Genomic DNA, 11,391 nt, shown 5'->3' with positions numbered 1-11,391 from the left:
TCTCGTCCGATCTCGGCAGCCAAATAGAGCCGGGCCTGGTTAGTACTTGGTTGGAAGACCGCCTGGGAATACCAGGTGCTGTAAGCTTTTTTGCTTGGGTTTACGGGCAGCACAAGCTGGTGTTACTGCCTATTTATTCATAGAAATTGTTCCATATTTTCATCAAATTTTGTTCTTTCATTGCTGTTTTGCTACTTTATTGGTTTGTCAACCATCGTGCTTCATTACTAGTAGACCATGTTACGGTCCTGGCCATATGTGTTGTTTTTATTTTCTTGTTCTTATAGGTGCCGTGCCTGATTGGCCGGATTGGGGGGCAGTACAGGAAGCTGATTGGTCCATCCTACACTTCCTGGAGTTTTAAAAGTACGGTTCCCAACAGCTAGCGAGGCTCTTTCTGGCATCAGCACCTCTTTGCTGTTCTTGGTTTCCAAACCTTATTTAGCATTTTTGAATTGTTAGGTTTTGTGCCGTGGTTTTGTTTATAAATTGTATATTTTGTAAATAGTATTAAATCTGTAGGGGTGGACTGCCATTTTCTTTTGATTGTTTTTTCTTGTTTTCACATTAGGGAGTTAGGGTTAGCGACTGTCTTTTGGTTTGTTTATTTCTATCAGGCTAGCTAGCACTTTCTGTGGGAAATGGCTTATTTTGTTTATTATGTTGGCCTTGGTTCGCCCTGAGTTGTAGTGTCATGTTTTGTTTGACACTTTCTTTCGTTTAAAATAAATATCATTCTGTTGGAACATCTCGATCCTGGATTTTGGTTTGGGGATCGGAGAGGGAACATGCTGATTTATCTTTGTATGTTGCACCCTGACCCCCTAGACAGGGGCGTAACAGACCAGTACAGTTATAGTACTTTGTACTTTGCCACATTTATCTTCTTCTTAGCAAGTGTCATGCATTCTGCTTCTCTAGCGTTTTTAAGAGCTGTTGATGATGTCAAATGCAGCTCACGGCCACACCGCTCTCTAAGCGCCCGATCTCGTCCGATCTCGGCAGCCAAATAGAGCCGGGCCTGGTTAGTACTTGGTAGGAAGACCGCCTGGGAATACCAGGTGCTGTAAGCTTTTTTGCTTGGGTTTACGGGCAGCACAAGCTGGTGTTACTGCCTATTTATTCATAGAAATTGTTCTATATTTTCATCAAATTTTGTTCTTTCATTGCTGTTTTGCTACTTTATTGGTTTGCCAACCATCGTGCTTCATTACTAGTAGACCATGTTACGGTCCTGGCCATATGTGTTGTTTTTATTTTCTTGTTCTTATAGGTGCCCTGCCTGATTGGCCGGATTGGGGGGCAGTACAGGAAGCTGATTGGTCCATCCTACACTTCCTGGAGTTTTAAAAGTACGGTTCCCAACAGCTAGCGAGGCTCTTTCTGGCATCAGCACCTGTTTGCTGTTCTTGGTTTCCAAACCTTATTTAGCATTTTTGAATTGTTTGGTTTTGTGCCGTGGTTTTGTTTATAAATTGTATATTTTGTAAATAGTATTAAATCTGTAGGGGTGAACTACCATTTTCTTTGGACTGTTTTCACATTTGGGAGTTAGGGTTAGCGACTGTCTTTTGGTTTGTTTATTTCTATCAGGCTAGCTAGCACTTTCTGTGGGAAATGGCTTATTTTGTTTATTATGTTGGCCTTGGTTCGCCCTGAGTTGTAGTGTCATGTTTTGTTTGACACTTTCTTTCGTTTAAAATAAATATCATTCTGTTGGAACATCTCGATCCTGGATTATGGTTTGGAGACCGGAGAGGGAACATCCTAATTTATCTTTGTATGTTGCACCCTGACCCCCTAGACAGGGGCGTAACAGACCAGTACAGTTATAGTACTTTGTACTTTGCCACATTTATCTTCTTCTTAGCAAGTGTTGTGCATTCTGCTTCTCCAGCGTTTTTAGGAGCTGTTGATGATGTCAAAAGCAGCTTACGGCCACACCACTCTCTAAGCTCCCGATCTCGTCCGATCTCGGCAGCCAAATAGAGCCGGGCCTGGTTAGTACTTGGTAGGAAGACCGCCTGGGAATACCACGTGCTGTAAGCTTCTTTGCTTGGGTTTACGGGCAGCACAAGCTGGTGTTACTGCCTATTTATTCATAGAAATTGTTCCATATTTTCATCAAATTTTGTTCTTTCATTGCTGTTTTGCTACTTTATTGGTTTGTCAACCATCGTGCTTCATTACTAGTAGACCATGTTACGGTCCTGGCCATATGTGTTGTTTTTATTTTCTTGTTCTTATAGGTGCCGTGCCTGATTGGCCGGATTGGGGGGCAGTACAGGAAGCTGATTGGTCCATCCTACACTTCCTGGAGTTTTAAAAGTACGGTTCCCAACAGCTAGCGAGGCTCTTTCTGGCATCAGCACCTGTTTGCTGTTCTTGGTTTCCAAACCTTATTTAGCATTTTTGAATTGTTAGGTTTTGTGCCGTGGTTTTGTTATAAATTGTATATTTTGTAAATAGTATTAAATCTGTAGGGGTGAACTGCCATTTTCTTTGGACCGTTTTCACATTAGGGAGTTAAGGTTAGCGACTGTCTTTTGGTTTGTTTATTTCTATCAGGCTAGCTAGCACTTTCTGTGGGAAATGGCTTATTTTGTTTATTATGTTGGCCTTGGTTCGCCCTGAGTTGTGTCATTCTTCGTTTGTCACTTTCTTTCGTTTAAAATAAATATCATTCTGTTGGAACATCTCGATCCTGGATTTTGGTTTGGGGATCGGAGAGGGAACATGCTAATTTATCTTTGTATGTTGCACCCTGACCCCCTAGACAGGGGCGTAACAGACCAGTACAGTTATAGTACTTTGTACTTTGCCACATTTATCTTCTTCTTAGCAAGTGTCATGCATTCTGCTTCTCCAGCGTTTTTAAGAGCTGTTGATGATGTCAAATGCAGCTTACGGCCACACCGCTCTCTAAGCGCCCGATCTCGGCAGCCAAATAGAGCCGGGCCTGGTTAGTACTTGGTAGGAAGACCGCCTGGGAATACCAGGTGCTGTAAGCTTTTTTGCTTGGGTTTACGGGCAGCACAAGCTGGTGTTACTGCCTATTTATTCATAGAAATTGTTCTATATTTTCATCAAATTTTGTTCTTTCATTGCTGTTTTGCTACTTTATTGGTTTGCCAACCATCGTGCTTCATTACTAGTAGACCATGTTACGGTCCTGGCCATATGTGTTGTTTTTATTTTCTTGTTCTTATAGGTGCCCTGCCTGATTGGCCGGATTGGGGGTCAGTACAGGAAGCTGATTGGTCCATCCTACACTTCCTGGAGTTTTAAAAGTACGGTTCCCAACAGCTAGCGAGGCTCTTTCTGGCATCAGCACCTGTTTGCTGTTCTTGGTTTCCAAACCTTATTTAGCATTTTTGAATTGTTAGGTTTTGTGCCGTGGTTTTGTTTATAAATTGTATATTTTGTAAATAGTATTAAATCTGTAGGGGTGAACTGCCATTTTCTTTGGACTGTTTTCACATTAGGGAGTTAGGGTTAGCGACTGTCTTTTGGTTTGTTTATTTCTATCAGGCTAGCTAGCACTTTCTGTGGGAAATGGCTTATTTTGTTTATTATGTTGGCCTTGGTTCGCCCTGAGTTGTAGTGTCATGTTTTGTTTGACACTTTCGTTCGTTTAAAATAAATATCATTCTGTTGGAACATCTCAATCCTGGATTTTGGTTTGAGGATTGGAGAGGGAACATGCAAATTTATCTTTGTATGTTTCACCCTGACCCCCTAGACAGGGGCGTAACAGACCAGTACAGTTATAGTACTTTGTACTTTGCCACATTTATCTTCTTCTTAGCAAGTGTCATGCATTCTGCTTCTCCAGCGTTTTTAAGAGCTGTTGATGATGTCAAATGCAGCTTACGGCCACACCGCTCTCTAAGCGCCCGATCTCGTCCGATCTCGGCAGCCAAATAGAGCCGGGCCTGGTTAGTACTTGGTAGGAAGACCACCTGGGAATACCAGGTGCTGTAAGCTTTTTTGCTTGGGTTTTTCGGGCAGCACAAGCTGGTGTTACTGCCTATTTATTCATAGAAATTGTTCCATATTTTCATCAAATTTTGTTCTTTCATTGCTGTTTTGCTACTTTATTGGTTTGTCAACCATCGTGCTTCATTACTAGTAGACCATGTTACGGTCCTGGCCATATGTGTTGTTTTTATTTTCTTGTTCTTATAGGTGCCGTGCCTGATTGGCCGGATTGGGGGGCAGTACAGGAAGCTGATTGGTCCATCCTACACTTCCTGGAGTTCTAAAAGTACGGTTCCCAACAGCTAGCGAGGCTCTTTCTGGCATCAGCACCTGTTTGCTGTTCTTGGTTTCCAAACCTTATTTAGCATTTTTGAATTGTTAGGTTTTGTGCCGTGGTTTTGTTTATAAATTGTATATTTTGTAAATAGTATTAAATCTGTAGGGGTGGACTGCCATTTTCTTTTGATTGTTTTTTCTTGTTTTCACATTAGGGAGTTAGGGTTAGCGACTATCTTTTGGTTTGTTTATTTCTATCAGGCTAGCTAGCACTTTCTGTGGGAAATGGCTTATTTTGTTTATTATGTTGGCCTTGGTTCGCCCTGAGTTTTAGTGTCATGTTTTGTTTGACACTTTCTTTCGTTTAAAATAAATATCATTCTGTTGGAACATCTCAATCCTGGATTTTGGTTTGAGGATCGGAAAAGGAAACATGCAAATTTATCTTTGTATGTTTCACCCTGACCCCCTAGACTGGGGCGTAACAGACCAGTACAGTTATAGTACTTTGTACTTTGCCACATTTATCTTCTTCTTAGCAAGTGTCATGCATTCTGCTTCTCTAGCGTTTTTAAGAGCTGTTGATGATGTCAAATGCAGCTTACGGCCACACCGCTCTCTAAGCGCCCGATCTCGTCCGATCTCGGCAGCCAAATAGAGCCGGGCCTGGTTAGTACTTGGTAGGAAGACCGCCTGGGAATACCAGGTGCTGTAAGCTTTTTTGCTTGGGTTTACGGGCAGCACAAGCTGGTGTTACTGCCTATTTATTCATAGAAATTGTTCTATATTTTCATCAAATTTTGTTCTTTCATTGCTGTTTTGCTACTTTATTGGTTTGCCAACCATCGTGCTTCATTACTAGTAGACCATGTTACGGTCCTGGCCATATGTGTTGTTTTTATTTTCTTGTTCTTATAGGTGCCCTGCCTGATTGGCCGGATTGGGGGGCAGTACAGGAAGCTGATTGGTCCATCCTACACTTCCTGGAGTTTTAAAAGTACGGTTCCCAACAGCTAGCGAGGCTCTTTCTGGCATCAGCACTTGTTTGCTGTTCTTGGTTTCCAAACCTTATTTAGCATTTTTGAATTGTTAGGTTTTGTGCCGTGGTTTTGTTTATAAATTGTATATTTTGTAAATAGTATTAAATCTGTAGGGGTGAACTGCCATTTTCTTTGGACTGTTTTCACATTAGGGAGTTAGGGTTAGCGACTATCTTTTGGTTTGTTTATTTCTATCAGGCTAGCTAACACTTTCTGTGGGAAATGGCTTATTTTGTTTATTATGTTGGCCTTGGTTCGCCCTGAGTTGTAGTGTCATGTTTTCTTTGACACTTTCTTTCGTTTAAAATAAATATCATTCTGTTGGAACATCTCGATCCTGGATTTTGGTTTGGGGATCGGAGAGGGAACATGCTAATTTATCTTTGTATGTTGCACCCTGACCCCCTAGACAGGGGCGTAACAGACCAGTACAGTTATAGTACTTTGTACTTTGCCACATTTATCTTCTTCTTAGCAAGTGTCATGCATTCTGCTTCTCTAGCGTTTTTAAGAGCTGTTGATGATGTCAAATGCAGCTTACGGCCACACCGCTCTCTAAGCGCCCGATCTCGTCCGATCTCGGCAGCCAAATAGAGCCGGGCCTGGTTAGTACTTGGTAGGAAGACCGCCTGGGAATACCAGGTGCTGTAAGCTTTTTTGCTTGGGTTTACGGGCAGCACAAGCTGGTGTTACTGCCTATTTATTCATAGAAATTGTTCTATATTTTCATCAAATTTTGTTCTTTCATTGCTGTTTTGCTACTTTATTGGTTTGCCAACCATCGTGCTTCATTACTAGTAGACCATGTTACGGTCCTGGCCATATGTGTTGTTTTTATTTTCTTGTTCTTATAGGTGCCCTGCCTGATTGGCCGGATTGGGGGGCAGTACAGGAAGCTGATTGGTCCATCCTACACTTCCTGGAGTTTTAAAAGTACGGTTCCCAACAGCTAGCGAGGCTCTTTCTGGCATCAGCACCTGTTTGCTGTTCTTGGTTTCCAAACCTTATTTAGCATTTTTGAATTGTTTGGTTTTGTGCCGTGGTTTTCTTTATAAATTGTATATTTTGTAAATAGTATTAAATCTGTAGGGGTGAACTACCATTTTCTTTGGACTGTTTTCACATTTGGGAGTTAGGGTTAGCGACTGTCTTTTGGTTTGTTTATTTCTATCAGGCTAGCTAGCACTTTCTGTGGGAAATGGCTTATTTTGTTTATTATGTTGGCCTTGGTTCGCCCTGAGTTGTAGTGTCATGTTTTGTTTGACACTTTCGTTCGTTTAAAATAAATATCATTCTGTTGGAACATCTCAATCCTGGATTTTGGTTTGAGGATTGGAGAGGGAACATGCAAATTTATCTTTGTATGTTTCACCCTGACCCCCTAGACAGGGGCGTAACAGACCAGTACAGTTATAGTACTTTGTACTTTGCCACATTTATCTTCTTCTTAGCAAGTGTCATGCATTCTGCTTCTCCAGCGTTTTTAAGAGCTGTTGATGATGTCAAATGCAGCTTACGGCCACACCGCTCTCTAAGCGCCCGATCTCGTCCGATCTCGGCAGCCAAATAGAGCCGGGCCTGGTTAGTACTTGGTAGGAAGACCACCTGGGAATACCAGGTGCTGTAAGCTTTTTTGCTTGGGTTTTTCGGGCAGCACAAGCTGGTGTTACTGCCTATTTATTCATAGAAATTGTTCCATATTTTCATCAAATTTTGTTCTTTCATTGCTGTTTTGCTACTTTATTGGTTTGTCAACCATCGTGCTTCATTACTAGTAGACCATGTTACGGTCCTGGCCATATGTGTTGTTTTTATTTTCTTGTTCTTATAGGTGCCGTGCCTGATTGGCCGGATTGGGGGGCAGTACAGGAAGCTGATTGGTCCATCCTACACTTCCTGGAGTTCTAAAAGTACGGTTCCCAACAGCTAGCGAGGCTCTTTCTGGCATCAGAACCTGTTTGCTGTTCTTGGTTTCCAAACCTTATTTAGCATTTTTGAATTGTTAGGTTTTGTGCCGTGGTTTTGTTTATAAATTGTATATTTTGTAAATAGTATTAAATCTGTAGGGGTGGACTGCCATTTTCTTTTGATTGTTTTTTCTTGTTTTCACATTAGGGAGTTAGGGTTAGCGACTATCTTTTGGTTTGTTTATTTCTATCAGGCTAGCTAGCACTTTCTGTGGGAAATGGCTTATTTTGTTTATTATGTTGGCCTTGGTTCGCCCTGAGTTTTAGTGTCATGTTTTGTTTGACACTTTCTTTCGTTTAAAATAAATATCATTCTGTTGGAACATCTCAATCCTGGATTTTGGTTTGAGGATCGGAAAAGGAAACATGCAAATTTATCTTTGTATGTTTCACCCTGACCCCCTAGACTGGGGCGTAACAGACCAGTACAGTTATAGTACTTTGTACTTTGCCACATTTATCTTCTTCTTAGCAAGTGTCATGCATTCTGCTTCTCTAGCGTTTTTAAGAGCTGTTGATGATGTCAAATGCAGCTTACGGCCACACCGCTCTCTAAGCGCCCGATCTCGTCCGATCTCGGCAGCCAAATAGAGCCGGGCCTGGTTAGTACTTGGTAGGAAGACCGCCTGGGAATACCAGGTGCTGTAAGCTTTTTTGCTTGGGTTTACGGGCAGCACAAGCTGGTGTTACTGCCTATTTATTCATAGAAATTGTTCTATATTTTCATCAAATTTTGTTCTTTCATTGCTGTTTTGCTACTTTATTGGTTTGCCAACCATCGTGCTTCATTACTAGTAGACCATGTTACGGTCCTGGCCATATGTGTTGTTTTTATTTTCTTGTTCTTATAGGTGCCCTGCCTGATTGGCCGGATTGGGGGGCAGTACAGGAAGCTGATTGGTCCATCCTACACTTCCTGGAGTTTTAAAAGTACGGTTCCCAACAGCTAGCGAGGCTCTTTCTGGCATCAGCACTTGTTTGCTGTTCTTGGTTTCCAAACCTTATTTAGCATTTTTGAATTGTTAGGTTTTGTGCCGTGGTTTTGTTTATAAATTGTATATTTTGTAAATAGTATTAAATCTGTAGGGGTGAACTGCCATTTTCTTTGGACTGTTTTCACATTAGGGAGTTAGGGTTAGCGACTATCTTTTGGTTTGTTTATTTCTATCAGGCTAGCTAACACTTTCTGTGGGAAATGGCTTATTTTGTTTATTATGTTGGCCTTGGTTCGCCCTGAGTTGTAGTGTCATGTTTTCTTTGACACTTTCTTTCGTTTAAAATAAATATCATTCTGTTGGAACATCTCGATCCTGGATTTTGGTTTGGGGATCGGAGAGGGAACATGCTAATTTATCTTTGTATGTTGCACCCTGACCCCCTAGACAGGGGCGTAACAGACCAGTACAGTTATAGTACTTTGTACTTTGCCACATTTATCTTCTTCTTAGCAAGTGTCATGCATTCTGCTTCTCTAGCGTTTTTAAGAGCTGTTGATGATGTCAAATGCAGCTTACGGCCACACCGCTCTCTAAGCGCCCGATCTCGTCCGATCTCGGCAGCCAAATAGAGCCGGGCCTGGTTAGTACTTGGTAGGAAGACCGCCTGGGAATACCAGGTGCTGTAAGCTTTTTTGCTTGGGTTTACGGGCAGCACAAGCTGGTGTTACTGCCTATTTATTCATAGAAATTGTTCTATATTTTCATCAAATTTTGTTCTTTCATTGCTGTTTTGCTACTTTATTGGTTTGCCAACCATCGTGCTTCATTACTAGTAGACCATGTTACGGTCCTGGCCATATGTGTTGTTTTTATTTTCTTGTTCTTATAGGTGCCCTGCCTGATTGGCCGGATTGGGGGGCAGTACAGGAAGCTGATTGGTCCATCCTACACTTCCTGGAGTTTTAAAAGTACGGTTCCCAACAGCTAGCGAGGCTCTTTCTGGCATCAGCACCTGTTTGCTGTTCTTGGTTTCCAAACCTTATTTAGCATTTTTGAATTGTTAGGTTTTGTGACGTGGTTTTGTTATAAATTGTATATTTTGTAAATAGTATTAAATCTGTAGGGGTGAACTGCCATTTTCTTTGGACCGTTTTCACATTAGGGAGTTAGGGTTAGCGACTGTCTTTTGGTTTGTTTATTTCTATCAGGCTAGCTAGCACTTTCTGTGGGAAATGGCTTATTTTGTTTATTATGTTGGCCTTGGTTCGCCCTGAGTTGTAGTGTCATGTTTTGTTTGACACTTTCTTTCGTTTAAAATAAATATCATTCTGTTGGAACATCTCGATCCTGGATTTTGGTTTGGGGATCGGAGAGGGAACATGCTAATTTATCTTTGTATGTTGCACCCTGACCCCCTAGACAGGGGCGTAACAGACCAGTACAGTTATAGTACTTTGTACTTTGCAACATTTATCTTCTTCTTAGCAAGTGTCATGCATTCTGCTTCTCTAGCGTTTTTAAGAGCTGTTGATGATGTCAAATGCAGCTTACGGCCACACCGCTCTCTAAGCGCCCGATCTCGTCCGATCTCGGCAGCCAAATAGAGCCGGGCCTGGTTAGTACTTGGTAGGAAGACCGCCTGGGAATACCAGGTGCTGTAAGCTTTTTTGCTTGGGTTTACGGGCAGCACAAGCTGGTGTTACTGCCTATTTATTCATAGAAATTGTTCTATATTTTCATCAAATTTTGTTCTTTCATTGCTGTTTTGCTACTTTATTGGTTTGCCAACCATCGTGCTTCATTACTAGTAGACCATGTTACGGTCCTGGCCATATGTGTTGTTTTTATTTTCTTGTTCTTATAGGTGCCCTGCCTGATTGGCCGGATTGGGGGGCAGTACAGGAAGCTGATTGGTCCATCCTACACTTCCTGGAGTTTTAAAAGTACGGTTCCCAACAGCTAGCGAGGCTCTTTCTGGCATCAGCACCTGTTTGCTGTTCTTGGTTTCCAAACCTTATTTAGCATTTTTGAATTGTTTGGTTTTGTGCCGTGGTTTTCTTTATAAATTGTATATTTTGTAAATAGTATTAAATCTGTAGGGGTGAACTACCATTTTCTTTGGACTGTTTTCACATTTGGGAGTTAGGGTTAGCGACTGTCTTTTGGTTTGTTTATTTCTATCAGGCTAGCTAGCACTTTCTGTGGGAAATGGCTTATTTTGTTTATTATGTTGGCCTTGGTTCGCCCTGAGTTGTAGTGTCATGTTTTGTTTGACACTTTCTTTCGTTTAAAATAAATATCATTCTGTTGGAACATCTCGATCCTGGATTATGGTTTGGAGACCGGAGAGGGAACATCCTAATTTATCTTTGTATGTTGCACCCTGACCCCCTAGACAGGGGCGTAACAGACCAATACAGTTATAGTACTTTGTACTTTGCCACATTTATCTTCTTCTTAGCAAGTGTTGTGCATTCTGCTTCTCCAGCGTTTTTAGGAGCTGTTGATGATGTCAAAAGCAGCTTACGGCCACACCACTCTCTAAGCTCCCGATCTCGTCCGATCTCGGCAGCCAAATAGAGCCGGGCCTGGTTAGTACTTGGTAGGAAGACTGCCTGGGAATACCACGTGCTGTAAGCTTCTTTGCTTGGGTTTACGGGCAGCACAAGCTGGTGTTACTGCCTATTTATTCATAGAAATTGTTCTATATTTTCATCAAATTTTGTTCTTTCATTGCTGTTTTGCTACTTTATTGGTTTGCCAACCATCGTGCTTCATTACTAGTAGACCATGTTACGGTCCTGGCCATATGTGTTGTTTTTATTTTGTTGTTCTTATAGGTGCCCTGCCTGATTGGCCGGATTGGGGGGCAGTATAGGAAGCTGATTGGTCCATCCTTCACTTCCTGGAGTTTTAAAAGTACGGTTCCCAACAGCTAGCGAGGCTCTTTCTTGCATCAGCACCTGTTTGCTGTTCTTGGTTTCCAAACCTTATTTAGCATTTTTGAATTGTTAGGTTTTGTGCCGTGGTTTTGTTTATAAATTGTATATTTTGTAAATAGTATTAAATCTGTAGGGGTGAACTGCCATTTTCTTTGGACTGTTTTCACATTAGGGAGTTAGGGTTAGCGACTGTCTTTTGGTTTGTTTATCTCTATCAGGCTAGCTAACACTTTTTGTGGGAAATGGC

General features: G+C 41.7%; 11 pseudogenes; all 11 read left to right on the top strand.

The window, feature by feature from the left end:
- The first annotated feature begins 954 nt into the window (after positions 1–954).
- LOC137120889 (5S ribosomal RNA) lies at positions 955–1,073 on the top strand (annotated as a pseudogene).
- Positions 1,074–1,930: 857 nt separating this feature from the next.
- Positions 1,931–2,049, top strand: LOC137120890 (5S ribosomal RNA; annotated as a pseudogene).
- Positions 2,050–2,902: 853 nt separating this feature from the next.
- On the top strand, positions 2,903–3,011 carry LOC137120892 (5S ribosomal RNA; annotated as a pseudogene).
- An 857-nt stretch (positions 3,012–3,868) lies between these two features.
- On the top strand, positions 3,869–3,987 carry LOC137120894 (5S ribosomal RNA; annotated as a pseudogene).
- Positions 3,988–4,856: 869 nt separating this feature from the next.
- LOC137120888 (5S ribosomal RNA) lies at positions 4,857–4,975 on the top strand (annotated as a pseudogene).
- Positions 4,976–5,832: 857 nt separating this feature from the next.
- Positions 5,833–5,951, top strand: LOC137120887 (5S ribosomal RNA; annotated as a pseudogene).
- Positions 5,952–6,808: 857 nt separating this feature from the next.
- Positions 6,809–6,927, top strand: LOC137120886 (5S ribosomal RNA; annotated as a pseudogene).
- An 869-nt stretch (positions 6,928–7,796) lies between these two features.
- On the top strand, positions 7,797–7,915 carry LOC137120897 (5S ribosomal RNA; annotated as a pseudogene).
- Positions 7,916–8,772: 857 nt separating this feature from the next.
- Positions 8,773–8,891, top strand: LOC137120896 (5S ribosomal RNA; annotated as a pseudogene).
- An 856-nt stretch (positions 8,892–9,747) lies between these two features.
- LOC137120895 (5S ribosomal RNA) lies at positions 9,748–9,866 on the top strand (annotated as a pseudogene).
- Positions 9,867–10,723: 857 nt separating this feature from the next.
- On the top strand, positions 10,724–10,842 carry LOC137120891 (5S ribosomal RNA; annotated as a pseudogene).
- Positions 10,843–11,391: the final 549 nt, after the last annotated feature.

Source organism: Channa argus, unplaced genomic scaffold, assembly GCF_033026475.1.
Source record: "Channa argus isolate prfri unplaced genomic scaffold, Channa argus male v1.0 Contig088, whole genome shotgun sequence".
NCBI classification, from domain to species: Eukaryota; Metazoa; Chordata; class Actinopteri; order Anabantiformes; family Channidae; genus Channa; species Channa argus.
This window is presented reverse-complemented; position numbering and strand designations above follow the sequence as displayed.